We start from the raw sequence: 27,349 nt of genomic DNA on the forward strand, positions 1-27,349 counted from the left end.
TCATGACTCGCGGTAAGGGCTCCGTTTTGATCAATAAGGTAGAAGTTTGAGACTCCAGGTCCTCCAACTTCAACTGAAAGGATCCCATTTGGGTTGTTACCGCTTGAAGATCCGATCGGATCGCAGCCGTGGCATCGATATTAAGCTGGATCATGTCCTTTAACTGCTTTAATTCGGCGAGAACTAATTCAGCAGACGCCATCGTTTTCGGATTTGGGGCCTTGTCGGGTGTAGGCGGGTCTTGCTTAGCCCGTTTTGTGCCACTTCCAGCTGCAAACGCCGCTTCTATTTTGCCAGTTTTAGATGCAGCCATCTCTAAGCCGGGAGAACACTCTAAAATATAAGGTCGGGGAACCAAAAAAAGAGCTCTGTAGAGCGAAATCGACGGAGGTTAGTCGGAGCGAGGAGGTCAGGCAGCCATCTTGTCTCAGCGCTAGAGCGCCCCCTCCTCCTTTTATAGCATTAATTATATATCCTTGTCTCAATTTCATAGCTGGGGTAAATTTCTTCCCACCCCAGCTTTTAGTCACATTAGCAAATAATTTACCTGATCTATTACCATAATGATAAAATTTGGACTTATAATATAATATAGTTTTCCAAACTCTTTCATGTAGCAGGGTGTTCAGAGTACTTTGTATAGCCATCAGTTTTTCTCTCTTTCTTCCCGTGGGATATTTCTTATAGGATTGCTTTGTCACTCATAATTGAGCTTCAAGGTTTCTAATTTCTTGCATTATTGCTTTATTGTTAGCATTCATATAAGAAATAATTTCCTCCCTGAGAAGAGATTTCATTGTTTCTCAAAACTATGGGAGCTATTCTATGAGCTACATTCAACTGTGAATGTCATCTGATTTTTTTTCCATAAGTATTCCTGAAAACATTTATCTTTGTATAAGTATTGAGGAAATTTCCATATCGAAGATATGCCATTTGACGTAGAAGACTTCACGTTTAACCATACTGCTGCATAGTCTGTAATTTCTAATGGCCACTCTCTTATTTTAATATTTTAGAAAAATAACAATTTCTTGCTGATAGGTAGTCAGTGTGGGAACCTGTACCATGTGCTCTAGAGAAATGAGTATATTCAACATCTAATGGATGCAAACTTCTCCAGATGTCTAATAAACCCAAACTCTTACATAGGCAGGAAACCCCTTTCATTACATGATCTTCTCATGCTAGACATCTTGATGATCTATCCATAGTATAGTCAGAGATACAATTTACATCTCCTCCCACCCTAAGCATCCCTTGAGCATGTTCAATTATCAGTTTAACAATAGTAGCACAAAATGTGTTAATTATTGGGGGCACAAACATTAAAATTATTATCATTTGTCCATTTAAAGTTCCAATAACCACAACATATCTACCATTTTCATCTATTATTGTCTTTTTTACCTGGAAGGCTACTTGTTTGCCAATCAATATCGTTAATCCAGTAGTTTTGGTTGGGGACTGTGCTGATAAAACTTGTTCCACCGACATTCTACATAATTTCTGATGTTCTTTCTCATCCAGTCATGTTTCTTGTAAAAGAGTGATATGTACTCTATAGCATTGTAAGGATTTCAAAATTTAATACCTTTTGTACATTGAGCCAATTCCTGACACATTCCATTTCCAGTATCTCATTGTTATGAATTTGCTGCCCACTGGTTTCCCCGCAAGCAGGCTCACTCACCTCCATTGCTGCTTCGTCACCCAACGCGGCATGGACGCCACCATCGGGCCTACCCACGCGGCCGGAGCCGCGGACTGTGATCTCCCCTGTGGCCTGGAGGCTGCCCGGACTCATCCTCTTCACCGCGGCCAGAGCCGCGGACTTTCCTGTCTTCTTTGCGGCCCGGGACCGCCGCTGACTTTGATGACATCTTCGTGGCTGGAGGCCGCAAAAGCCTCGGTCTTTCCTGGTGGCTGGAGCCGCCCTCAAGGCTTCCTGCAGCGGCTGGAGCTGCTGCCTACATTGGGCCTGCATCTCAGGCCAGCCCTGCCTCTTCTGCACACAGTTCGTCGGTGCAGGCCACTGTCCGCGGTCCTGCACAGCTCTCCTGCTTCTCCTTAGGCGCCGGCACGTGCCTCTTCACTGAATTTAAAGGGCCAAGCACAGGAAGTGTGCTGGCCCCATCTAGGGAGTGGACTTCCTGTCCAGCCCTGTAAAAGGGCTGCTCCGTTATTCAGTCTTCGCCTTGCATCGGAGTTGCTTCTCTCTGGAGGCTCCTGCCTGCCAGAGCTCCATCAGGTCTTCTTCAGTTTCTCCATGGAGTTCTTGTTGTCTTGTCTCATCATGCCAAGTCATGTTCATGCCTGAGGTCCCCGTCCAGGGGTCCTGGTGTTTTGTCTTGATCTTCTGCTTCCTGATGTTCCAGGTTCCTTGATGTTCTGCCCTTTGCTGTTTCATCAATGCTCCTGAGCCTTTTGGTCCTGTAGGCCGGGGGTCCCTCGGATGATGTCTTGCCCGAGCGTGAACTAGCCTACAGGTGGACTGGTGTCCTGGGCTCTTGAGCCGTCATGTACTGCCAGCCGTTGGTGGAGATTCGGACGACATCGGCTCCATCGTTGGAGTTCTGCTTCGACTGGATCCTTCCCTGCGCTTGCCCGCTCCCAGCATGGTCCGTGACCAGCCTCCTCGGGCTGTGTAGGGCGTGCAGTGGGACAGGGTGGTCCGCAACTCAGTCCCACAGGTGGGCTGAGTAGGGCGCCCTGAGAGTTAGTGCCAATGTCCTTCTGCCCAGCTTCTTGTCTCGTCTGGACTTTGTCAGTTCCTCGTCTCGTCTTGGATGCCGTTGCATCACTCTTGGTATCATGTCTTGTTCCTGATGTTGTCGCATCGACCCTGGTCCAAGATGCCGTCGCATCGACCACTGGTCCGTGATGTCTTTGCATCAGCTTTGGTGTCATGTCTTCGTCCGCAATGCCGTTGCATCGAGTCTGCTGTTATGTCTTCGTGTCAAGGCCCGTCTGCCCTCAACCTCAGGCCAGGCCTGCTGCTCCATGCTGTTCCATGCAGCAGGTCCGAAAGGGCTCAGAATGGTCGAAGGACCATTCACATTCCAACATCATCATGTTGTTGGCCATGGGAGCTTGCTGGCCTGGCAGAGGGTAAGACCATCAGCCATGGTGGAACATGCCGTCAACCCTCGGTTCGGTCCTGGATCCATCCGGGGTCGGCCCGAGTCCCAAAAGCACACAAAAACACCCCCACGCAACAGAATGCAAGGCCCTTCGAGGCCGCCCTCGGCAGAATGCAAGGCCTTAGAGGCCGTCCTTCTCAACACTCATGAGCTGATCAGTCAACATCTGTCTTTATACAAGAAATAATCCATGTACCAGAATTTTTTTCTACCTCGCTTGGGTTTCTAGCCTAAACACGAGCTTCCACCAACTCTCTACCAGATGCAATTGAGCTCCTGTCCACAGTAACAATTGTTTTTCAAAATACTAATCTTGTTAATATTTGCTATCTCCATAAACCCGCTTATTTGATGCCATCCCCTTGCTCGCTTCTTCTCACCCATCCCACCCTCTCCCAATCCACCAATGAAGTGCTGTCATAACGAGAGACAGCCACTTACCAATGATTTCATGTGCATCCCCTTTTGTTGCTCTTTTAGTGAAACATGCAACCTGCAATCTGATCTGTGCACATGGAACACTATATGCATGCATCTTAAAATTATCCTTGAAGATTCTTTTTAAGCTCACCGTGCCATATGAGAGTTCAACACTTAGCTTTTTCCTTTTTCTTTTTTACTGCTCTTCCCCCCCCCCTTTACAGATATTACTTGGTACTTCCCCCCTTCAAGTAGACATAACACCTACAACCAGAAAGAAAAAAGAAGAAAAGGAGAAGAAACAAAGAGAAAAAAAAGCATTTAGAATACTCCAACTCTCAACAGTGTGTTAGCAATAAAAATTGAAATAAATTCTCATTATCTTGCATATACAGAACTGGTCCAGAGTCCAATAAACATTATCAGCACCAAACTTCTTGTGAAGGACAGCAATTATTCAAACCATAGCTTCACATTATGAACTTTCCTTAATGACTTCTTCATCTTTCAAATGCAAGTTGGAACCAGTTCTCATTTATCTCAGCTCCATATTACTAAATGCTATGAGATTAGGAAAAAGAATAATGGCAGTATAGTCATCCTCTCCCCACTTTCATTTGCTCTCTATTTCTCTGTCCTATTCATGAGGCCTGGAAAGATAAACCTTATACACATTTTTCCACAGCCGCTGCAATATCAAAAATCTGCATGGTATTATTATGCCAGACTAACAGTTTGGCAGGTTACATCCAGGCAAAACAAAGTGCCATACACATCAGAGCAAAAGCTTGCCATTGCAACGAGACAGCAACTGAAAAGTCTTGGAAAGACAATATATGCTGAGATTGTAAGGAAATGCACTTTGCTTTATAATAGGCTTGCAGAATTTCTTCTTTGTAAGCATAATTCAGGAACCGGGCGATTACCAAATGTGGACGACTGCGGCCAGCCATCGGACCTCCCGGCCTGTGTGCTCGCTTCACCACGAATGTATTTTCTAATTGAGATAGGGCCAGTTCCTTCAGGAGCCAGGACTCCAAGGTCCCTTGCAGATTCCATTCCTTGATTCCCTCAGGAATGCCCATGAAGCATAGATTGTTTCTCCCTGACCTATTTTTTAGGTCTTCTGTCTGATCAGCCACAGTTTTTTCTAGCTGCTTAAGTTTTTCCCTTTATGATGAAGTCTACCCACCAATTTCATTATAAATGATTAGAAAAGCCCAATTTGGGAGCCCAAAATGGGCTGCATTGCTTCCCCATTGACTGTAATGGTGAACAAATGAAACAAATATATTGTTTTTGTTTGAAATAAATTATAATATGAGTGAATCAACCTAAACAAATTTTTTAACTCTGCACTTTACTAATAGACATGGTTTAATGTTGAAAAGTCAACATGGTTTTAGAAAAAGGATGCATTGCCTTACAGAGCCATTAGATGTTTTTGAATGTGAAAATAAACATACAGAAATTTAATTCTATTTTATTTAATTGGCCACTTTCTCCTTTCTTAGTGCCTTATAATTTGTTTTCCTCAGTTGCCACTGCCATGCTCTTCTTTTGATACCTACATCTACTTCTATTCCCTTGGTACCTTTCCTCAATCAGTGTCTTGGAATATTAATGTGACAGCTGCTTAGTCCTTGACCCTCACTCAGTAACTTGGCATATTGATGTTACCTCCTTCTACCCTCCTCCTCTCATATTGCTTTCATGAAATACTGGCATGTTGGTGAATCCCCCCCCCCCCCCCCGCCCCCAGTACAAGAATCAGTATCAGCAAAGAAATAATAAAGTATAAATCAATCTCCAAATTGGATCCCTCCAGTTTCTTTCACAATTGATGCCACAGGGAATCTATGACAACCCACCCCTCCATCGCAATCACACACAGACAGATGCTCTCTGGCTTCACTATGCCCATGGTTAGTAGTTCACCATCAGCTACTACCTGTTTTGATTTGTCTTTTCCCCTGTAGGTCCAAAAACTGATTTTCTCATCAGAATCACTATAGACCTTCAACAGAGTTTCCTCTGGCATCAGATCACCATTTGTGATGCTTTGCTACTCTCTCAATGTGCCAGTCACTGTTGATTCTGCTTTGCCCCTCTCACAATGCCATGGAGTGTTCATTTAATCATTTCTGGTGTTCTTTACGCCTATCTCAGTGCCTTGGGACAATCATGCCACTATTGATGCTATGTTGTCCTTCTCACAGTGCCCTGTGGTGTTCCTGCTACTGTTTATGTTGTTTTCCCTCTTTCATGGTGCTTTAGGATGTTCCTGCCTCTGGGCTGATTTGTCCCTCTCATGCAACCTTGGGGTGTTCATACCATTACTGGTACTGCTTTTACTCTTTCACAGTGGCCTAGGATATTTATGTCATTGTTGGTACTGCATGTAACTCTCTTGGTGCCTTGGGAGTTTTCCTGATACAGTTGGTGCCTTTCTCCTCAATGAGGGAAGCAAAGCATCTTATTTAACTTCTGACTGCCTGCAAGTTTGATTAAACTTGAATAGAAAATTCTAATATTAGACTCCAAAATAAGATGCTTTGCTTCCCTCAATGACTTTAATGAAAATGAATTAAATAACATAATACAATAAACAGATTAGTTTGGGAACACAAACAAATTAAAATGGCAACCAAACTAATTTTTTGCCATGCACATCTGAAGAAATCATATTTATAAAAATAATATTTCTAATAGAAATCTACAAAATATTGCTATTGTTTAAGAAACCCATTAAGAAGGAGACAAGGTGATAAATCCACTTACATCCAAGAAAAATATTCAAGTTAATGAATGAAACAAAAGTGATCAGAATATCAAGAAATGCTGGCAACTCATATTTCAGGAGGAGGGATAAGCACATTCTATAGACATCTAGTCAGGGCTAGTTTTGCTGTTTTACAATGCATGCCTTACGGGCATGATTTCTAAGACATAGAAAAATGACAGCTGGGAGAAAAATCACTTATGCTAATAGATTTAAAATGAATTAATTACTATTAATTGTTTTAGCACAAAATCAATTAGCATTGTGCTGCAAATTGTTTTAATTAATGATAGCTAATAAAGTCAGATAAACTGTAGACAAAGCAAAATATGGCAAGGCTATAATATTGCCATTCAGTGATCACAACAAGAATAATAATAACCTGCCAATGAAGTCAAGAGTTCATTGTTAGCTAAGATGCTGGTTGTATTTATTTATTTACATTTATAATTCATCTTATCTTAGTATGCAACTCAGAGCTATTTGCAATACACAGTAAAATCCATATAATAAAAACATCTTTAAATGCATAATAATATATAACTGAAACAGCCCCCCCCCCCCCCCACACACACACACACACATAAACTACTCACTATCAACTTTACCTTCAACATCAATTAAATGACAAGTAAGCAAAACAATCACCACTCCATAAACTTTAGACCCCTCTTGGCTCTTTAATCCAACAAGATTCCTTCCATATTCCCCTTTCTCCATATTATCAAAATAAACACCATACAGCCATACATTTAATATCACTACTGTAATTTAAGAAAACAACACAATTCAATCAGAATAAAGATTCAAGCATAGAATTCCTAAATTACCAAGCTTTTATGCCTTTCCTGAAAGATAAATAATCATTCTAATAATGTAAACAGCATCAGGAAGGCCATTCCAAAGCTTAGAGATCATAACATAGAAAGCATATTCTAAAAAACATTTTAAAATGTATTTACCTTTTATTTTTCAAGTTACTTCAAAATAATCCCCCAAACATTACATCTAAAGTTGAATACATTTTTTAGGAAGCTCAACCCTACTATTTGCAGATATCTACTGAAGTTATCCCCTTCTTTCTTGAATTCAAATACAGGTTTTGCTTTCACTACTTCCATTGGGAGGCCATTCCATGCATCCACTACCTTCTCTGAAAAGAAATATTTCCTTAGATTAGTCCTGAGTCTTACCCCCTTTCACCCTCATCCCATGTTCTAAAGCCTGCTTTTAGTTAAAAGAGGCTAGCTTCCTGGGCATGGAAACCTTTGAGATATTTCATATCTCCCCTTTATCATCTTTCCTCTAGGGTATACATGTTTGGATCTTTTAAGTCTATCCCCATATATTTTTGAATGAAGATCAATGACCATTTTAGCAGCCACTCTCTGGATTGCCTCCAACTGATTTATATCCTTTTTAAGGTGCAATCTCCAGAACTGTACACAGTACTCCAAATGAGATTTCACCAGAAAACTGTATGGGGAAATATCACTTCCCTTTTTCTGCTATTAATCTTCCTATGTAGCCAAGCATTTTTCTGGATTTTGCTGTGGCTTTATCTACTTGTTGGGTCACAATAAGATCATCAGATACAATTAACCCCAGATCTCACTCTTCTTTGGTGCTTAGAATAATTTTGCCTCCTATACTATCTCTCCCTTGGATTTTTGCAGATCAAATACATTATTATGCATTTTTTAGTATTAACTCTTAGCTGCCAGTCTTTAGACCATTCCTTGAGCTTTGTTAGATCCCTCCTCATGTTATTCATATCTTCCTGGCTATCCACTCTGCAGCAGCATTTGATATCTTGGGCAAAAAGACAAACCTTTTCTAACAATCCTGCTGTGTTGCTTATGAAAATGTTGAAAAGAACCGGCTCCAGCACAGATCCCTGAGGAACAACACTAGTAACACCCAACTCCTCAGAGTAAACCCATTTACCACTATCCGTTGTCGCCTCCCGCTCAGTCAGTTTCTAACCCAGTTAATCACTCTAGGTTCTAGGGGTGTGCATTCGTTTTGAACTTAAATGTAAAACGCAACTTTTTTTTTTTTTAACTTAAAAAAGTGATGAGGCGAAAACGATCGGATTTCCAACTTATTCAACATAGCTATGTTGAATACGTTGGAAATCGCGATTGTTGATCCTAAATAAAAATTTAAACCCCTCACCCTCCTTAATCCCCCCCCCAAGACTTACCAAAATTCCCTGGTGGTCGAGCGGGGAGTCAGGACGCCATTTCTGAACTCTTTTGTGAGGAGCACGTGACGTCGGCGTCACGTCGGAGTGACGCGGCGTCATGTGATTCCCCCCGCGTTCGCTCCGGGACCCTCGTTTGACCCAAAAGGAACTTTTGGCCAGCTTGGCGGGAATCACGTGACGCCGACGTCACGTGCTCCTATCAAAGGAGTTCAGAAATGGCGTCCTGACTCCTCGCTCGACCACCAGGGAGTTTTGGTAAGTCTTGGGGGGGGGGGGGGGGATTAAGGAGGGTGAGGGGTTTAAATTTTTATTTGCACACATGGACATAGACTCAACTTATGGAATTCTCCATATGTCCATATTGACCGCAAATGACCCCCCCTTTCGACTTATGGACTTATGAACTTAAACTTTTGGTCTGCACATCCCTACTAGGTTCCAAACCAAAGACCTCAATTTATTTATGTCTTCTGTGTAGAACCGTGTCAAAGGCCTTACTGAAATCCAGGTATGCTATGTCTAGTGCTCTCCCTTGATCCAACTCTCTGGTCACTTAAACAAAGAAATTGATCAGATTTCTCTGACAATATTTATCTTTAGTAAAACCATGCTAGCTCAGATCATACAATTTGTTGAATTTCAGAAACTGCACTATCATCTGCTTTTAGCAGTGATTCCATTAATTTGCTCACCACAGAGGTCAGACTAACTGGCCTATAGTTCCCCACCTACTCCTTACTTCCACTTTTATGAATAGGAATCACATCTGCCCCCTCCAGTCGTCTGGAATTATTCCTGACTCTTTAAAAAAAAAAAAAAAAAAAAATTGAAAAGATTAGCCAGTGGAGCTGCAAAGATTTCTCTGTTCCCTCAATACTCGCAGTTGTATTCCATATGGTTCCATTACTTTATCTAATTTAAGTTTAGTTAGCTCCTCACAAACACACTGGGGGAGGATTTTAAAAGGGTTATGCACGTAAACCCTCAGGATTTACACTCGTAACCACTCCTGCGTGCGCTGAGCCTATTTTGTATAGGCCCGGCGACACGCACAAAGCCCGGGACGTGTGTTTCCTCACTCTGAAGGTCATCAAATCTTCACAAGAGAGCACTGTTCTGTTCGTACATATCACTTTGAATGTCAAAGTGGCTCCTAACCCCTACACTAATAACTAAACCTCACCTCGAGTTACTAGGTGGGCCTACCATAGAGATATAAATACCTACCTAGGATGAGGGCATTATGGCTAGTCTCTCTCTCACTCACTCTCTCTCTCACTCTGTTGTTGAAGGGCCCTGGCACTTATCACAAAGTATGAAAAAGTTATTGCAATTTGTGTTAACTTAGCACTTTGCATAGGTATTAGCGCAAATTGTGATAAACTGCCTATTACCATAAAACACACCTCTTTTCCTATCGCATGCAATATTTAGTGCATTTTGATAAATCCAGGCCTTAGTTACCAGGGGGCATGTTCTTCCACCGTCCATCTTAAAACCTTGGCAACACAAAAAGTTAAAGTATGGGAGAGTCAATGGGGATGGAGATACAAACAAACTGCTCTTCCTATGGCTTTGGTTTTAAGCTGACTGACTGTAACATTTTAGTGTACACTATTTTCATTAGGTGCAAACTAAAATCAATAGTGTACACTAAAATGAAAAAAAAAGTAAAAATTAAATTTAGTGGGTTTTTATATTATGTCATTGTAGAATTGATAGGAAATGATATACATGTTGTTAACATGTCTCTGTTATTTAAAACAACACAGAGATTTAGCGGTACTTACCCAAATATTTTTGCAGCTGAATAGGTGAATATATCTACCTACTTAAAATCTGAGTGACTAGATGGAATTTTTCCATTTGCATGATGGGATTACCCAGATAAATATAGATGCTTAGTGCTGAATATTATGCTAACAGACTACATTCAAAAGCCAATTCCAAAAATTCTACTGGCATAGCCTCTTTTTTTTCCCTGGCTAAATTTGTGTTTTGCGATTTTAACTACATACATTGAATCAGTTAAAAGGGCCAATTTGCCAAGCTAAAACCTGAATTTAGCCAGCTAAATCTTTTGACAGTCAATCCCCAACTGGTGGTCAATTCACTTAGCATGACAGCCTACCCCAGCTGAAAACCCTCCCAGAAGTATCAAGGGGCAAAAAAAACCCCCCTATGTCCCCATCTCTTTCTTTGAGAGATCTGAGGGGCTCATATCCCCTAGATTCTCCCTGCATTCTACCTACCATATCCAGCATGATGAAAAAGAGGCTGGTGCCATTCACTCTAGTGCCAGCTGATCTAACACACTCTACCTGTTCCTTTCCCCATTTACAATGGGGACAACAGAAGGTTTCGGGGGGCAGGGAGATCTGGTGGTTATAAGCCCTTTCAAAGTACTTGGTGATACAGTTTGGGGACATTAGAGCTGGGAGTATCTTGGTACTTCATGAGCTGGGGGTTTGTGGTCATAGCAGGGGTTGTGCTCCTGCTGGAGAGTAGGTTCCTGTTAGGAAGAGAGATGCCAGAGAGGGCTATTTTGGGTCACATAAAGCCATTTTCTGAGAGTAGGGGAGGTCAGGCTAATATTACTGTGTCTAGCAATACTGATGCTTTACCAGCGGACGGAGTGCAGATGTTTGTATTTTACTGCAAGTCAGAACATATTACCAGCCAAGGTAAAAAACAGTTTAAGTTGGTATTTACTAAAGGCTTAACACCCGAAATCCTGTATGAAAACACCTGCACTAATTCACATTAAAAATGTTCATTAATATGAATTTTAGGATGCTTTAGTAAACAGGCTACACAGTGAGATGAAACTTCTGTGTTGAGCTTCATCTGACCTATAATTTTGAGTCTTTATGTACTTTTATTTGTATGTTTCTTGAGAAATAATTTGTATTAAAGGCTTTTAAAAATAATAACAAAGTTAAAATGGAATTATGTTTTATTTGCAGATGAAGACAAACATGATTTCAGTGATTGATAGTTAACGGATTTTTAATATATTTGTAAAGAACTGTTCAGAACATTTTGGGGTACATTTAAAAAAAAAAGCGCGAGCGCAAACAAATGTACGCTGGATTTCAGTAGATACGCGCGTAGCCGCGCATATCTTTTAAAATCCGGGGTCAGTACGCGCAAGTGGTTTCACATTTGTGCACCTTGCACATGCCGAGCTCTGCGCGCACTGCCTGTTCCCTCCGAGGCCGCTCCCCCACCTTCTCCTCCCTTCCCCTCCCCTTTCTAACCCACCCCCCACCCTACCTAAATCCCCCTCCTAACCTTTATCCAGGAAGTTACGCCTACCTCCGAGCAGTTGTAACTTGTGCGCGCCGAATGTCTGCTGGCGCGGCAGGCCCTGACACAGGCCGCTGTGTCGGGGCACTCGGCCACGCCCCCGGACCACCCCGGACCACTGTCACGCCCCCAAACACGCCCCGAACTGACACCACGCCCTGGTAACGCCCCCAAACCGCCTCTTTTTGCAAGCCCCGGGACATACGCACGTCCCGGGGCTTGCGCGTGCCGCCGAGCCTATGCAAAATAGGCTCGGCGCACGCAGGGGCAGATTTCCTTAGGTTACACGCGTATGTTATGCGTGTAGCCTTTGAAAATCTGCCCATTTATTTCTAATGCAGAAGTGGAAAGTAATTGACATCTGGTAATGGTTCATTTTATTTTTTTCATACGTTCTGACATTATTATTATTATTTTGAAGAAAAAGAAGTACTGAATCCATAATTTTTGAAATTTTATACTTCCATAATATTTCAAATTAGTTTAACTCTTAGTTATAGATTTCTATAGAAAAATAACCACTGCCTTACACTGATTTGCAATTTGGAAAGGCAATATATAAATATATAAATTAAATTAAAAGAAGCAACATGTTTACATGTAGGGGAACATTTTCAAACTATCTGCATTGTGACAAAGACCACATGTACTTTTTACCAATGGGCTTTGCACCAATTTTCAGAGGGAAAATAGGGGCATATATTTGCTTTAAAACTTGCCATGGCTGCAAAGTATGGGGTAGATTTTAAAAGGGTTACGCGCATAAGTTATCAGCATTTTATGTTCTATGTAATTAGCATGCTCTAATGCTTGTGTTCAGTTTCAATGTAAACCGAGACGATATGCAATATCGTGTATGAATCCCGGTATATAAAAATGTTAAATAAATAAATAAATAAGTAAGTTATGCGCGTAACACTTTCAAAACCCCCTGCGAGCGCCGAGCCTATTTTGCATAGGCTCGGCGGCGTGCGTAAGTCCCGGGGCTCTGCTAGGGGTGAGCGTGTCGGGGGCGGTGTGACAATCGGGGCATTCCGGGGGCATGTCGGGGTGTGGCCGAGGCCTGGGGGTGTTTCAGGGGCATGGCCGAGGCCTCCAAAATCGCTCCCGTTCCGGGGAATCGCGTGGCGGTGGCTGATCGGCGCACGCGAGTTACGTCTGCCTGGGGCAGGCTTAACTTTCACGATAGATAGGGCTGGGGGGGGTAGGTTAGGTAGGGGAAGGGAGGGGAAGGTGGGGGGAGGCCGAAGGAAAGTTCCTTTCGAGGCCGCTCCGATTTCGGAGCGGCCTCGGAGGGAACGGGCAGCACTCGCAGGGCTCGGCATGCACAAATGTGCACCCCCTTGCACGTGCCAACCCCAGATTTTATAAGATACGCATGGCTACATGCATATCTTATAAAATCCGGTGTACTTTTATTTGCGCCTGGTGCGCGAACAAAAGTACACGCGGGCGTACATTTATAAACTCTACCCCTATATGCGGTCATCTCTTCCTGCTTTTTATGTGATTAAATATTTGCTGGCAGAATATGCATGAAAATTTGAAAATACCATTTACATCCCCTGACCTAAACATGTCTCTAGAAATGCCTGCTGTCAATGTGACTGGGGAGTTTGGAGAGTAATTTTCAGACAACTGATTAACCCTGATAAAACACATTTTATCTGTGTAAATAATTTTGAAAATTTCTCTTGCATAAACGTTTAAGTATGTTAACCTCACAAAAATTCCTAGGGTGTTGCCTTATTCCAAGCCTATTGCAACATAAGCAATCCTTTACAAAATTCTTCCAACACTGGAATTTGTTCACATAAATCTTCACTGTATGGAACGTCCTACAGATTAGACAAGGACATTTTGTTCTATTTAAGGGTCGCATTGAAGATATCTGTATTTCTTTTGTCTTGCTTGCACATCTGACAACTTCCCAAACTTTGATCTAGATTTATCATTTTGCTATAACTTTTGCATGAATAGCGCCTGCGATAAAAAAAAAAAAGGGGGTGTGGTTAGGGTAATTTTTGAGATACTGCACTGCATGCTATTTTAATGCAACACACGCTAAATTTATCGCACCCATGATCTTTTTACATTGCAAGCTGAGAAGTACCCAGAGAACTTTCCACATTTTGGGCTTCTGAGAGAGAGACCAGCCCAAAATGTGGGAAAAGCCTGAGTAGAGAATGCATCAGACTAGAGAGTGCATCTAATTAAGTTGAGAGTACAGTGTATACATTTCATCTTTGTGTTCCTTTCCTCACTCCAAATCACATCAACTCTTTACTGATGTCTACTCTGCTATTCTACATCTGACTATGCATGTAAAACTGCCCCCCCAAAAATGCCCCCTTTTTTTTGTAGCACGGGTGCTATTCATGGAAAATTTAAGGCAAAATGATAAATCTAAATCATACTTACATGTATTATACTTACATCAGCTGTTAACATGAGTTAATGTAGCACTTATATGTGTTAGTAGCTGATGTTAATGAGGTGTAAATGAAGTATACATTAACACAGGCATTATATATGTGCATTAAAGTATTTAGCAGGCATAAATACAAAATGTTAACTATACCTCTCTAAGGTGTAGTAAATTTTTTTGTTAATGGGTTTGGTCTAAATTATGTCTATTAGAACACACATGGTTTTTCATGCACTAATATTTAATGAGCTGTTTTGTGTAATTTTCATTGCATTAGCTCATTAACATATGTTTTGCTTTAATATTTATGCAAGCTAAAAAATGCACATTAGCAGCACAATAACTGAACCACAATTAATAAACCATAGAACTAGAACCTTAGTGGTACAGAAACCAATAAGAGGATAAATTAAAGAAGCATAAAATAAAATATAAAAACATATATAAAACTTAAAATATTTAGGATAAAAACAAATTATATTTAAAGTAAAATACATTAAAATATAGATGAAATAAAAACTTACAACAAATTGAGAATAAAGCTTTTAATATTTTAACACAAATATAATAAACATCAAATATATTCCATTAAAAAATGGTAGAAACCTGACATAGCCATGCTTCAACTTACAAATCTGCATCAAGGCAAAAAAATGTATCAAATTTCTTCTCTTGTACATATGAGTACAGAGGAGAAGTGGAGACCAATCACCAGGACAACAAATGTTGAAACCACCACTATACCCAATACTAAAACATGTATGCAAACTCTGCCAGAGTCCAGGGGTCCACCCAAAATCCTCACAAACAATAATAGATTGCTAACTCCATGGATCTGGCACAGCTCAATGCCCTGCAGGCCATACTGGGCCTGGCCCTGCGCATTTCGGAACAGCAAGATGCATTGGAGAAGCTCACGTCAGCGTTTCACCAGCTGCACACACAGAAGACCCAAGGCACTACTTCCAGCAATGAGGATCAGTTACAGGAAGTAACTTTAAAGACTACAGTTCTGCTGGTGGCTCCAGTTCATTTCTCAGAGGAGATTCGGAAGACCAGGGGCTTTTTAAACCAGTGCTACATGCATTTTGCTCTACAACCTTCTAGGTTCCCTACAGCTTTCTCCTACTTACATCCTTTCCTATCTGAATGGAAGGGCCCTGTCTTGGGCGTCTACACTGTGGGAATGAAAAGATCCTATTTTGCAGGACATAGATGGATTTTTGGACTTATTTAAATCCATTTTTGATGATCCTGCTCGAGTTACCGTTGCCGGTTCTGCTTTGGTGGACCTGAAGCAAGGCAACTGACCACTGGCTGATTTTGCGATAGAGTTTAAGACTCTTGCTACAGAACTCTGCTGGGACCCCAAATGCCTGAAGACCCTCTTCTTCAGATGCCTGGATATTCGATTAAAAGACGAGCTGGCCGCTCGCGAAACACCTGACTCGCTGGACGAACTAGTGGCTTTGGCCACTTGGATCGATCACCGGCTTCGTGATAAGGTGAAAGAACTCCGGCTTATTAGAAAACCTGGTCTGAAAGAGGTGAGTGCTAAACCTGTACCTCAGATGTTCCAGTAATTCCTGCTGCCAGTGAAGATGAACCGATGCAACTCGGCTGCGGACATTTGATTTCCAAAGAGAGAAGACTTTGGAAGAAGCATGGGTTATGCATGTACTGTGGTCAGTTGGGCCACGATCTCCCTACATGCCTAATTCATCCAGGAAATGGATGGGCCTAAGTCCTGCAGGAGGACTGTTCTTAGGCCTCACTACGCCCTCTCCTCCACTCTCTCTCCCAGTCTCCTTGATCTGCAGACCGTCTACGGTTCAAACTCTTGCCCTACTGGATTCAGGGGCAGGAGGCAACTTTATTCTCCAACGTTTGGTGGAACAACTGAGGATTCCCCTCATCAACTTGAAAGTTCCGCTATTTCTATCCTCCATCCATGGAGAGCCCTTACTGGGCGACGTGTCTTGCCGAACTATACCAGTGACTCTCTGCACCGGAGCTCTCCATATGGAGTCAATTCCCTTCTTTGTGTTAGAGAAGGCCATGCACCCTATCATCCTGGGGTTACCCTGGTTGCGAGTGCACCAACCTCAATTTGACTGGGCATCCTTGGAATTCTCCCGCTGGGGCCCAGAGTGTCATGGGAAGTGCTTTAAGGAGGTTGCTCCTGTCATCTGCATGCCTATGACTCCAGCGATGCTGAGACTGCCATCCCAATACACATCCTTTAGTGATGTGTTCTCCAAAGAAGCTGCTGACATCCTTCCTCCGCATAGGTCCTATGACTGTGCCATAAGACTGAAACCCAATACTGAACCTCCTAAAGGATGTGTCTATCATCTCTCAGCAATTGAGAGCAAGGCGATGTCCGAATATATTGAGGAGAACTTACAGAAGGGGTTTATCAGACCATCGAAGTCTGCAGCCGGTGCAGGCTTTTTCTTTGTGGGGAAGAAGGACGGTACCCTATGTCCTTGTATTGATTACCGAGGTCTGAACGAGATCACGATTAAAGACCGCTACCCCCTGCCTTTAATCTCGGAGCTGTTTGACCAGCTTCAAGGGGCCAAAATATTTTCAAAACTCGACCTTATGGGGGCCTACAACTTAGTTCACATTCGTAGTGGCGACAAATGGAAAACAGCCTTCAACACTCGAGACGGCCACTTTGAGTACTTAGTGATGCCTTTCGGCCTGTGCTATGCACCCGCTGTATTTCAGAACATGATGAACAACATCTTGCGGGACCCACTATACAAGAGTGTCGTGGTATACCTGGATGATATCCTGTTCTCCCAGGATCTGCCCACTCACATTGAAGATGCCAAACAAGTACTCCGCCGACTCCGTGAACACCGGCTCTTTGCCAAACTCTCGGGCCTCCGGTGCATTGAAGAAATGGCGCCGGCGCTACCTTTGCCCTGTCATATGACAGCAGGGCAAAGGTAGCGCCGGCGCCATTTTGTTTTTTGTCCCCCGACGTCAGGAGCATAGGAGATCGCTCCCGGACCCCCGCTGGACACCCAGGGACTTTTGGCCAGCTTGGGGGGGCCTCCTGACCCCCACAAGACTTGCCAAAAGTCCAGCGGGGGTCCGGGAATGACCTCCTAAACTTGAATCGTTTTGCCGTACAGCAAAATGGCGCCAACCATGCCGTACGGTCGGCGCCATTTTGCGGTACGGCAACACGATTCGACTGCAGGAGGTCGTTCTGGACCCCCGCTGGACTTTTGGCAAGTCTTGTGGGGGTCAGGAGGCCCCCCCAAGCTGGCCAAAAGTCCCTGGGGGTCCAGCGGTGGTCCGGGAATGACCTCCTACCGTCGAATTGTGTTGCTGTACGGCCGGCACCATTTTGTGCAAAATGGCGCCGGCCGTACGGCAACACGATTCGACTGCAGGAGGTCGTTCCGGACCCCCGCTGGACTTTTGTCAAGTCTTGTGGGGGTCAGGAGGCCCCCCCAAGCTGGCCAAAAGTCCCTGTGGGTCCAGCGGGGTTCCGGGAGCGATCTCCTATGCTCCTGATGTCGGGGGACAAAAAAACAAAATGGCGCCGGCGCTACCTTTGCCCTGTCATATGACAGGGCAAAGGTAGCGCCGGCGCCATTTCTACAATGCACCGGAGGCCCGAGAGTAAAAGATCACACCGGGACCCCCCACCCTCTGGACCCCAGGTAATTTAAGGCATTTTGGTGGGGTTCGGGAGGGTGGGGGATTTATTTTAAAGGGTCGGGGTGGGTTTTAGGGTTGTTTTAGTGTGCCTGTTTTCCCGGCACACTAAAACACGATTTAAACGATATTTACAAACCTAAAACCGCGACGATCCGATTCCCTCCCCCCCCCCCCATCCAAAATCGATTGTTAAGATGATCGATGACACGATTCACATCTCTAGTTGTTATTTAGGAGAGTTGTGGGTGGATCCTTGGACAAGTGGCAGATGACCATGCTCCCAGGGGAAGATCCCGAGAGGGACCACCGGTCAGGTTCAGAGTATGGAGACAGACACATACTAGTTCTTTTATTAGACAGTATACTGAACCACCAGAGGTGGCAGTAGTGGAATGCCTGACTGGGCTGTAGTCCCTCAGATACTAGAAAAGCGATCCCTGGAGGCTGAGCTGTAGAGAAAATGAAATATAGTGAGTAGGAAGGGTATGCAGAGTTCATGTACTGAACCAGATGGTAACACTCACACAATGTCTCATAGAAGCCCAGGAGCTGGAATGTATAGGCCCTCAAGGAGCGAGTACCTGGTTCCAGGGAAAGCTCTGAGAGAGCGATGGTAACTCACTGATGTAGTTGGCAGTGATAAGGTAAAGAAATACCATAAAAAATGCATAAAACTGGATGTATTACACAAAACAATGTCCAGATATCTAAAAATCAATCTTAAATATACTCAAACATATCTAATCTTTCACTCCATATCTATAATTCCTTCATACACTCCACAACTATAATTCATACATAAACAAACAGCTAAAAATATCCCTATAATTCAAAAAAATGTTTTCATTAGGCACCCTCTAGATAATTTATAAACCAAACTTATGTACGTGCCTAACTGTAAACCGTTGTGATGGTGTATTACTAAACGGCGGTATAGAAAAGTTTTTAAATAAAATAAAATAAATAAATCCCCTTCATGTTTCACTCTTATAAGAAATTCTCCAGGGGGCTGTTCAAATCAAAAAGCTTTGGGGTATCAGAAAGAAATCATTTAAGAATGGTTGTTTCTATGTATTGTTGGCAATTTTTTGATGGTTGGTTAGTATAATTTAATGTAATTTTGACCATATCATAGCTATCTTAAAGCACATGTTTAAAAAATTGTTGAATAATACATTTTTTAAATGATTGTACATTTTCGCAACATCTTCTTTGTTGTAAATAGTCATATCTTTGTGGGCAAACATTTCTTCCTGAAGGAATATATAGTGTTGTGTTTTCTGAAGCAACCCTACCAGGAACTGATCTATACACAGGGAGCTGGCAGACAGGCTTATTCTAGCTATGACCCCCTAGAGGTGTCTGGAAGTTTCCTGTCACCAAACATTTCACGGTGATAGTAACCTTGACGTGTACTGGCAAGACATGGCCCTTTTAAGTGGTAGGTTGCAAGTCCTGCTCTAACTGCTGGCATAGGTACAGTAGAGTTTCCTTGTTGAACCTGAACCCGCACATAACTTGCTTCTCTGAAAGATCCAAAATCTGTGCCCTAATCTTGTAGACTCTCTCTTTATACTCCTTCTCCATCTGTTCTCTCTCCCTCCTCAGTCATTGTACCATAAGTATCCATAAGGCAATTAGAATCATTTTGAAAAGGTGATCTACACCAATGACTCCTACCACCCAGTAGGTTCCAGTAGATCCTAGTAACATACACTCCCACCCCCTCTACTGCCCTGTATGTCCCAGTTATCCCCCAATATGTTCCAGTAATAACCATTATAAACTAGTATATCCAAGTTACTATCCAGTATGGCCCAATCTATCCCAGGTACACTCACTCTCATGCCTTTTTGATCCTGTCTATACCAGGTGCCTTCTCTCCCCCTCCTCTCCCCCCCCCCCCCCCCCGCTGAATGAACCTGTGTCCCAGTGACCCTACTGTATGACCAGGTGTGTCCCAGTTTAATCCTAGGAGGTCTAGTCTATCCCTGGTACACTCTCTCCTACCCTGTAGCCTGCTTCTGTGTCCACTCACTCGAAGCCAACTCGCCATAATAAAAAGGAAAATGTGCACTTATGTGTGTAAACAAGCAGTAGTAAATGAACACACATACGTTGGGTGACATTTGGGCTTTTAAAATATCTCATTATACATGTATGTGCTAAACCTGCTCTATTTGCCCCAACATACTTTTTTTTGCATGTGTACTTTTCTAACGTTCATGCTTATATACATGTATGTGGGCCCTTTATAAAATATGCATTGTATGCAATCGGGCCACATACACTTGAGTAAGCATTTGAAAATTAACCTTTTAAATTTTATTTGGAAAGAAATGAGTAACCAGTGCATGGAAAAGAGAGATGGATTGATACGATTGTGCAATTTAAGGTTTAGTGGAATACAGGCAGTAGAATTTTGTACCATCTGGAGAAGGAGTGGGTGCAAACAATAAACTGCTGCAATCCAATCGACTAGTTATCAGTGCATGAATCTTAGTTACCAGGTTGTCCTGAGAAAGTTGCAGGTACAAATTTCAGATCAGTCACAATTGGGATCAGTTTGTTTCTACACCCACACATTGACAGGGGCATATATAAATATTTTTCAACCTGGGTCTTCTATCATCCACAATGCATCAGATATCTGTAACTAGTATCCCTTTAGTCTGATGAATATTTAATTAAATGTTGTTGCTCATTAAAACCTCTCACCCTACAACCTTTAAGGTGAATTTTAAAAGCTGGGCGCTATCCAAAATTGGGAGATGGGTACCAATACGTGAATATCTCACATCAAGGAAAAAGGGACGGAATGTGTGTGGGGCATGGGCAGGGTTTTGGCATTCTGGGGCAGGGCCAAGAGATGTGCATGCAGGTACCCATGTGCCTGGCACATGCCCAGGTATATTTAAGCATAAAGTTACTTCTTTTGTGGAGGAGGTGTAAGTCTCAATAAAACTATTCCCAGGCATCTCTGAGAGGTCTGGGATACCTGGGGGAATATAGGCTAAAGAACCGGAGGGGGGGGGGGGGAGTTGGAGGACATAACTGTAGACTGAGCAAATTGGTAGACAAATTCTGGAAACTGGTCATGGTATGGATGCACATCTGTTATAAAAGTCCTTCACTTGCATGGCTCAAAGTCAACAATACGCAGCTGTGCACTCACACTTGTAAAATTAGGGGCACACATGTGCACAGCATATAAAATTACTGCTTATCTGGCTGCATGCCCATTTACACATGTACATCCATTGTAACCTGTGCATTTTTTAACGAGTACTTTTTTGTATTTATTTGTGTATGTTAACAGTGGAATCTGCCTAGAATATTTATGTATGCATCTGTAAAATAAATGCTTTTAAATAAATAAAATTGTGCATAGCGCAGTAATAGTGCACATAAAATAAGAGAATATAGTAGAGTTCTGAATCAAGTATCAACCCCAAAACATAGGTCTCATATTATACTGGGAGTAAATAATCTTCTAGTATTATCAGAGGTGCTGAGTGAGGAAAAGTAGGTTTTGTAATACATAAAGTTCTGTTTTCTGTGGGATAAGTTTAAGCTTATTACCTTTCAGCCGATGCATAATCTGATGCAGAATGGAATGAAGATTCATAATAGATTTCACGCAAGACTCAACTAATTTTTAGAACAGCTGAAAATCAATGGTATAAAAATAAAATTTAAGGCTAGGTCCTCTGATCAATTTACATAAAAGTTGCACATAAATATTAAATAATATAGGGGAGAGTACTGACCCTTGAAGTACATCTGATTTTAAATTATAGGAAGACAAAAAAGGTTTCTGATCATCATATGAAGGAAGCAAGCTTCTGCACTTGAAACATGAGAATATAGTGGAGTTCTGACAGGAAACCCCCCCAAGATAGATTGCCATTTCTGATACCAAGGCCAGTGATTGATCAATCAAGAAGGTCCACAGTATCAATGGCTAAAGAGAAATTTAGCAATATTACCATGGAATCCTTCCCTTTGTCAAGATTTCTTCTTATAACATCTGTAAGTGACAACAACATTTTCGTACAAAAACCCAGTTGAAGCATATCTAAAAAATTCTGAATCGTGTTAAGCTGAGTAACAATGGTTTATTCAATTAACCTACTTTAAAATACTAAATTTGACACGGGGCAATAATTCTCCACTTGTAATTTTTTTTTTTTAATATGGAAGAGATCACAGTTTTCTTAAATTCTTCTGGAAAAATCCAGAGAATAGAGAGGAATAAATGGTACACTGTAAAAGTTCAGCTAAAACAGCAAAACAGTTTTTAATAAGTTGTGATAGACATAGGATGTTTCAAGATACTTAGTAGTGATGCTTCTGCCCCTTTTTGTCTTCAGAGGCTGTCAGAGCATTGCCCCAATGTATCCATCTGGTCAATGTCAAAACTCTTTTGTTTATAAAACATATTAAAACCAATCAAATATCTCCTGCTTACCACGTTTTTGAGGTTTTCCATCTCTTGTTGACATTAGCATAAAGTCTTCTTTGTAAAAGATGTATAAAAATATTCTCAAAGAAATCTTTCAGATGTTTGGTTTTGTGTTCTGGCAGATGATGTCTGAGCTGTTACGTTAAATAATTCCCTGGTAATATAAGTTGATGTGACAGGTGAAAGTCAGCTTGATGGGTACACTGGGAAATGTGAAAGAATAGAAAGCTTTCAAAACTGTGTGCCGGTTTTCCAAATGTGCGAGTATACAAAAGATGCCCCATCCTTCTTGCAAAAGGTATTTTTAAAATCTTATTTACATATTTATGAAATACACAGGTATTTGTTATATGCTATTTGCATATTTATGAAATACACAGTATCATCTTAGAGATCCTATTTAAAAACACTCCTGTACATTAGAAGGAATAACTTCTTAACACTTGATCTCAGCAGTTATATAAACATAATCAAAATGCATTGCCTCTTCAATGTCAAACCTCTTTATAACAGGATTTGGTTATAATTTGACCCAACAGAAATACCATAAAAAGGTACTACAGATTTCTAATTTTATTAGATTCTATTTCTTTCCACTTTTAAATAAAAACTCTAGTTTTCCATATAGGCCTCTTTGCAGCAATAAGACTTTAAAGGTGGTTCCTATTTTAATTTCCCCTTTTCCTACCTGCCAAGAAGATGAGTGGAGGGTCTGGTAGGAGCCTAGTGCTGACAAAGTCACTTTGAAGTGAAGTTATAAATTCTGCTGTGATGAAGCCACCTCAATCCATCCATAATAGCAAGTCTTAAGATACCAGGCTTATCAGTTAAGTCCATATTTGTTAGGCCTTTCTGTGAACAGCTGCTCATATACTGGTTAAAGTTTATTTATTTACAATTATTTAAATTGTACACTTCTTATTTTATAGCTCTTATCCTAATGTATTTTTCAGAAAAACAGTAATTGGATTGCATGTTGTTAAATCAAAGTCTTATGCGATTTCTGCCCAATTCCATTTTTCTGACATCACAATGCAGTCCAGTTCCCATTTTTCTGTAGAGAATATTGGAGTAGGAGTTAGAAAATAAGGCACCGTGCTTCAAAATATTACTAGCCTCAGGTCAGCCAGGGTTATTTTAGATTACGATATCAGTGTACCAGAAGCAACTGGAAATCACGCCTGCTCCATTTTGATGCTGTAAGAGGGTTCAGGGGTTTGGTGGTTGGTTTTTAAACTTTGGCAGCATGTTTAGTCAGTGGGGAGGAGAATGTTTGGACACCAAATGAAAATGAACAAAATAGTGTTTGGTTTTCTTTCATTTTATTTTAAACAAAAGCACATCCTTAAAAATATGTGGAATCCTGTGTGATTGACCAATAAGCAATTTTTAAACATTTCTTTAAGTGAGTCCACCACTGAGGGGAATCAAATGCTTTGCCTCACAATAAAAATGACTGTGAGTAGTTGCTGGAGGATAAGGCCCCACAGCACGCGATATCGGCTGCATCGCGGCGATATTATTTGAACTAGGGGAAGGGGAGGAGTGTGGGCGGGGTTTGGGTGAATGGAGTTATATCAGGCAGCGCTGCGGGCTATAATGTTTTTCACATTATGGTAGGTAGCACTTTGGGGAAAAAACTACACCTTTTCCCATGTGCTATGGGGGCAATAGTGTGCTGCACGGCCATGCTGCCATGATGCAGCCAGCTGCCCATTATTGCCCCCGCCCCTTTTATTTTCATGACAGTTAGTGTAGCTGGGTTTAAAAAAGGTTTGGATAAGTTCTTAGAGGAGAAGTCCATTAACTTAGGGAATGGCCTCTGCTACTACTGGCATCAGTAGCATGGGATCTTCTTAGTGTTTTGGTACTTGCTAGGTTCTTGTAGCCTGGTTTGGCCACTGTTGGAAACAGGATGCTGGGCTTGATGGACCCTTGGTCTGACCCAGCATGGCAATTTCTTATGTTCTTATATTCTCCATGAACTTATACAAACCTTTTTTAAACCCAGCCACACTAACTGCACTAACCACATCCCCTGGCAACAAATTCTAGAGCTTAATTGTGCATTGAGTGAGAGAGAATTTTCTCTGATTTGTTTTAAATGTGCTACTTTCTAACTTCATGGTGTGCCCCCTAGTCCTTCTTTTATCTGAAAGAGTAAATAACTGATTCACATTTACCCGTTCTAGCTCTCTCATGATTTTATAGACCTCTAGTATATTCCCCCTCACCCATCTCTTCTCCAAGATGAACAGACCTAACCTCTTTAGCCTTTCCTCATAGGGGAGCCATTCCGTTCCCTTAATCATTTTAGTCTCTCTTTTCCGTACCTTCTCCATCAGAACTATATCTTTCTTGAGGTGCGGCAACCAGAATTGTACACAGTATTCAAGGTGTGGTCTCACCATGGAACGATAAAGAGACATGACATTTTTTGTTTTATTCACCATTCCCTTCCTAATAATTCCTAACATTCTATTTGCTTTTTTGACTGCTGCAGCACACTGAGCCTAGATCTCTTTCTTGGCTGGTAGCTCCTAATATGGAACCTAACATCGTGTAACTATAGCATGGGTTATTTTTCCCTATATGCATCACCTTGCTCTTATCCACATTAAATTTCATCTGCCATTTGGATGCCCAATTTTCCAGTCTCACAAGGTTCTCCTGCAATTTATCACAATCCACTTGTGAATTAACTAATCTGAATAAAGGTGAATTTTAAAAACCGGACACATGCCAAAATCAAGAGATGCGCATGTCCACCTGATTTTATAAGCAGCCCATGAGCGCACAAGAACTGATGCGTGAATAACTCGCATTGGGGGAAAAAAGGAGCAGAGTGTGGGTGAGGCATGGACATTCCCGTCAGGGACAAGAGATATGCACCCAAATAGCTATGCACCTGGGCATGTGCCCAGATATACAAGTTAGTTTATTTATATACTGTTATTCAATAAAATATCACAATAGTTTACAGTTTTAAAACATACATAGTATGTACACATAATATACAGTTTAACAAAACAATGCAATACAAAAAAGAAACATTTATCTGTTTATTAATTTAATTTGCTACACTCTGTTGTCCTCAAATTATATTTCATTGAATCTCTTCTCTCATCTGCTCTGACATCATGTTCTCTACTTAATTTTTTTAAAGGCTATCTCAAAAAGTCATGCTTTTAGTTCTCTTTTAAAAGTTTTAAAATCAGATGCTCAGGTATTCAGGCATCGTACTCCAGAGCATGGGACTTGCTATGAAAATGGCTCTCTCCCAGTCAAATGGGAACTGTGTATTGACAGGACTTCTAAAAGACCTTTGTTTGACGATCTTAAAGCTCGTTGAGGATAAATTAATGCAAAAGCTGTATAGGTATATTTCAGTGCAAAATTATTTCTGCTACAGTTGAGGTATAAGTCTTAATAAAACTATTTCCAGGCATCTCTGAAGTGTTTGAGAGATCTGGGTTAAAAGGGGGGAGTGCAGGCTAAAGAACCAGTGGTCTTTGGAGGACCTGGCTCTAGATTGGGCAAACTATCCCCATGAGGTAAAACATTACAGACTGATATCGTTGATCAATGTAGATTGCAAAATATATGCCAAAATCTTTGCAGAGAGATTGGCATTAGTGTTAGGTAGTTTGATTCATAAATGACTTGTCTTTTTTAGCCATTTTTTACATAGTGCTAAGTGGGCTGAGTGTCCAGCCTTTGTACTCTCATTGGATGCTGTAAAGGCATTTGATAGAGTAGAATGGGCCTACCTATTCCAGACCATGGAATGAATGGAATTTGGACATGGCTTTATTTCTATGATCTAGATCCTCTATAGTGATCCCAAGGCTCAATTATATATTAATTATTCCTCTTCTTTTTCTTTGGGGTGGGAAACTTGCAAGGGATGCACACTTTCTCCTCCTCTTTTCAATTTACCTTTGGAGCCTTTAGCTATTGCTATACACCAGTCTCCCCATATTTCATTCTTACAATTTGATGCTGATGATGCATTGCTATATCTTTCTTCTCCTGATAGAACCCTCCCAACTCTACTGAAGTTGATTGATGATTTGGGGCAATTATCTGGGTATAAAATTATTTGACTAAATTAAAGGTCATGCCTTTAAATATTCTTTGCAATAAGACTATGTTCTCGGATTTTCCCTTTCAGTGGAATTTATCTGGAATTAAATATGGGTATACGATGCTCTGCAGACCTAGATTTTTTTTATCTCAATGACAGCATCTACCCTGCTGGCTAAAGTATGAGATTTCTACTCTGTGCCATACTTTATAGGTTTCATGGTGGGGAAGACTAGAATCTATTCAAATGTGCATAGTACCTGTGATGATATATGCATTTTGTATTATTCCTATTCTCTTTTGTCCTGCTTTTTATAAGGCTGTAGACAGACTTATTGGAGTTTCTTCAGAGTGGGAAATAATGGTTTTCTAAGGAAAAAGGAGCGGTGAACATTCCAGATTTGTTTTTATATCGCAATGGGGTAGATTTTAAAAAGGCGAGCTCGGGTGTACAAGTACACGCGTTACCCGGCGCATCACATATACGCCTGATTTAATAACTTGCACGTGCAAGTTATAAAATGAGGGGTCAGCACGCAAAAGGAGGCGCACAATTGTGCACCTTGTGCGCCCCTAGCCATGCTGCCTTCCCTCATTCCCTTCCCCCTTACCTGACCTTCCTACCCCTTCCTCAGCCTTTTCCTCCAGCCCTACTCTAACCCCCCCCCCCTCCGTACTTTGTTTACCTTTTGCGCCTGTCTCTGGGCAGGCGCAAGTTGTGCGCCAGCAGGCTGCCGGCGCGCGATCCTCTGACACAGCGGCAAAGGCCGCTTTGTCGGAGGCCTCTGGCCCTGCCTCGCCCCGAACAGCCCCTTTTGTAAAT

At 41.7% G+C, this 27,349-nt stretch overlaps 1 protein-coding gene across 4 annotated transcripts in view; it reads left to right on the top strand.

Annotated features, from left to right (window-relative positions):
* The window catches only part of ERBB4 (erb-b2 receptor tyrosine kinase 4), a 2,403,189-nt gene that overhangs the window by 1,131,823 nt on the left and 1,244,017 nt on the right, over nucleotides 1–27,349 (top strand). The gene's annotated exons all lie outside the window — the stretch shown is intronic.

The sequence above is a fragment of the Rhinatrema bivittatum genome, chromosome 6 (genome assembly GCF_901001135.1).
Source record: "Rhinatrema bivittatum chromosome 6, aRhiBiv1.1, whole genome shotgun sequence".
Lineage (NCBI taxonomy): Eukaryota > Metazoa > Chordata > Amphibia > Gymnophiona > Rhinatrematidae > Rhinatrema > Rhinatrema bivittatum.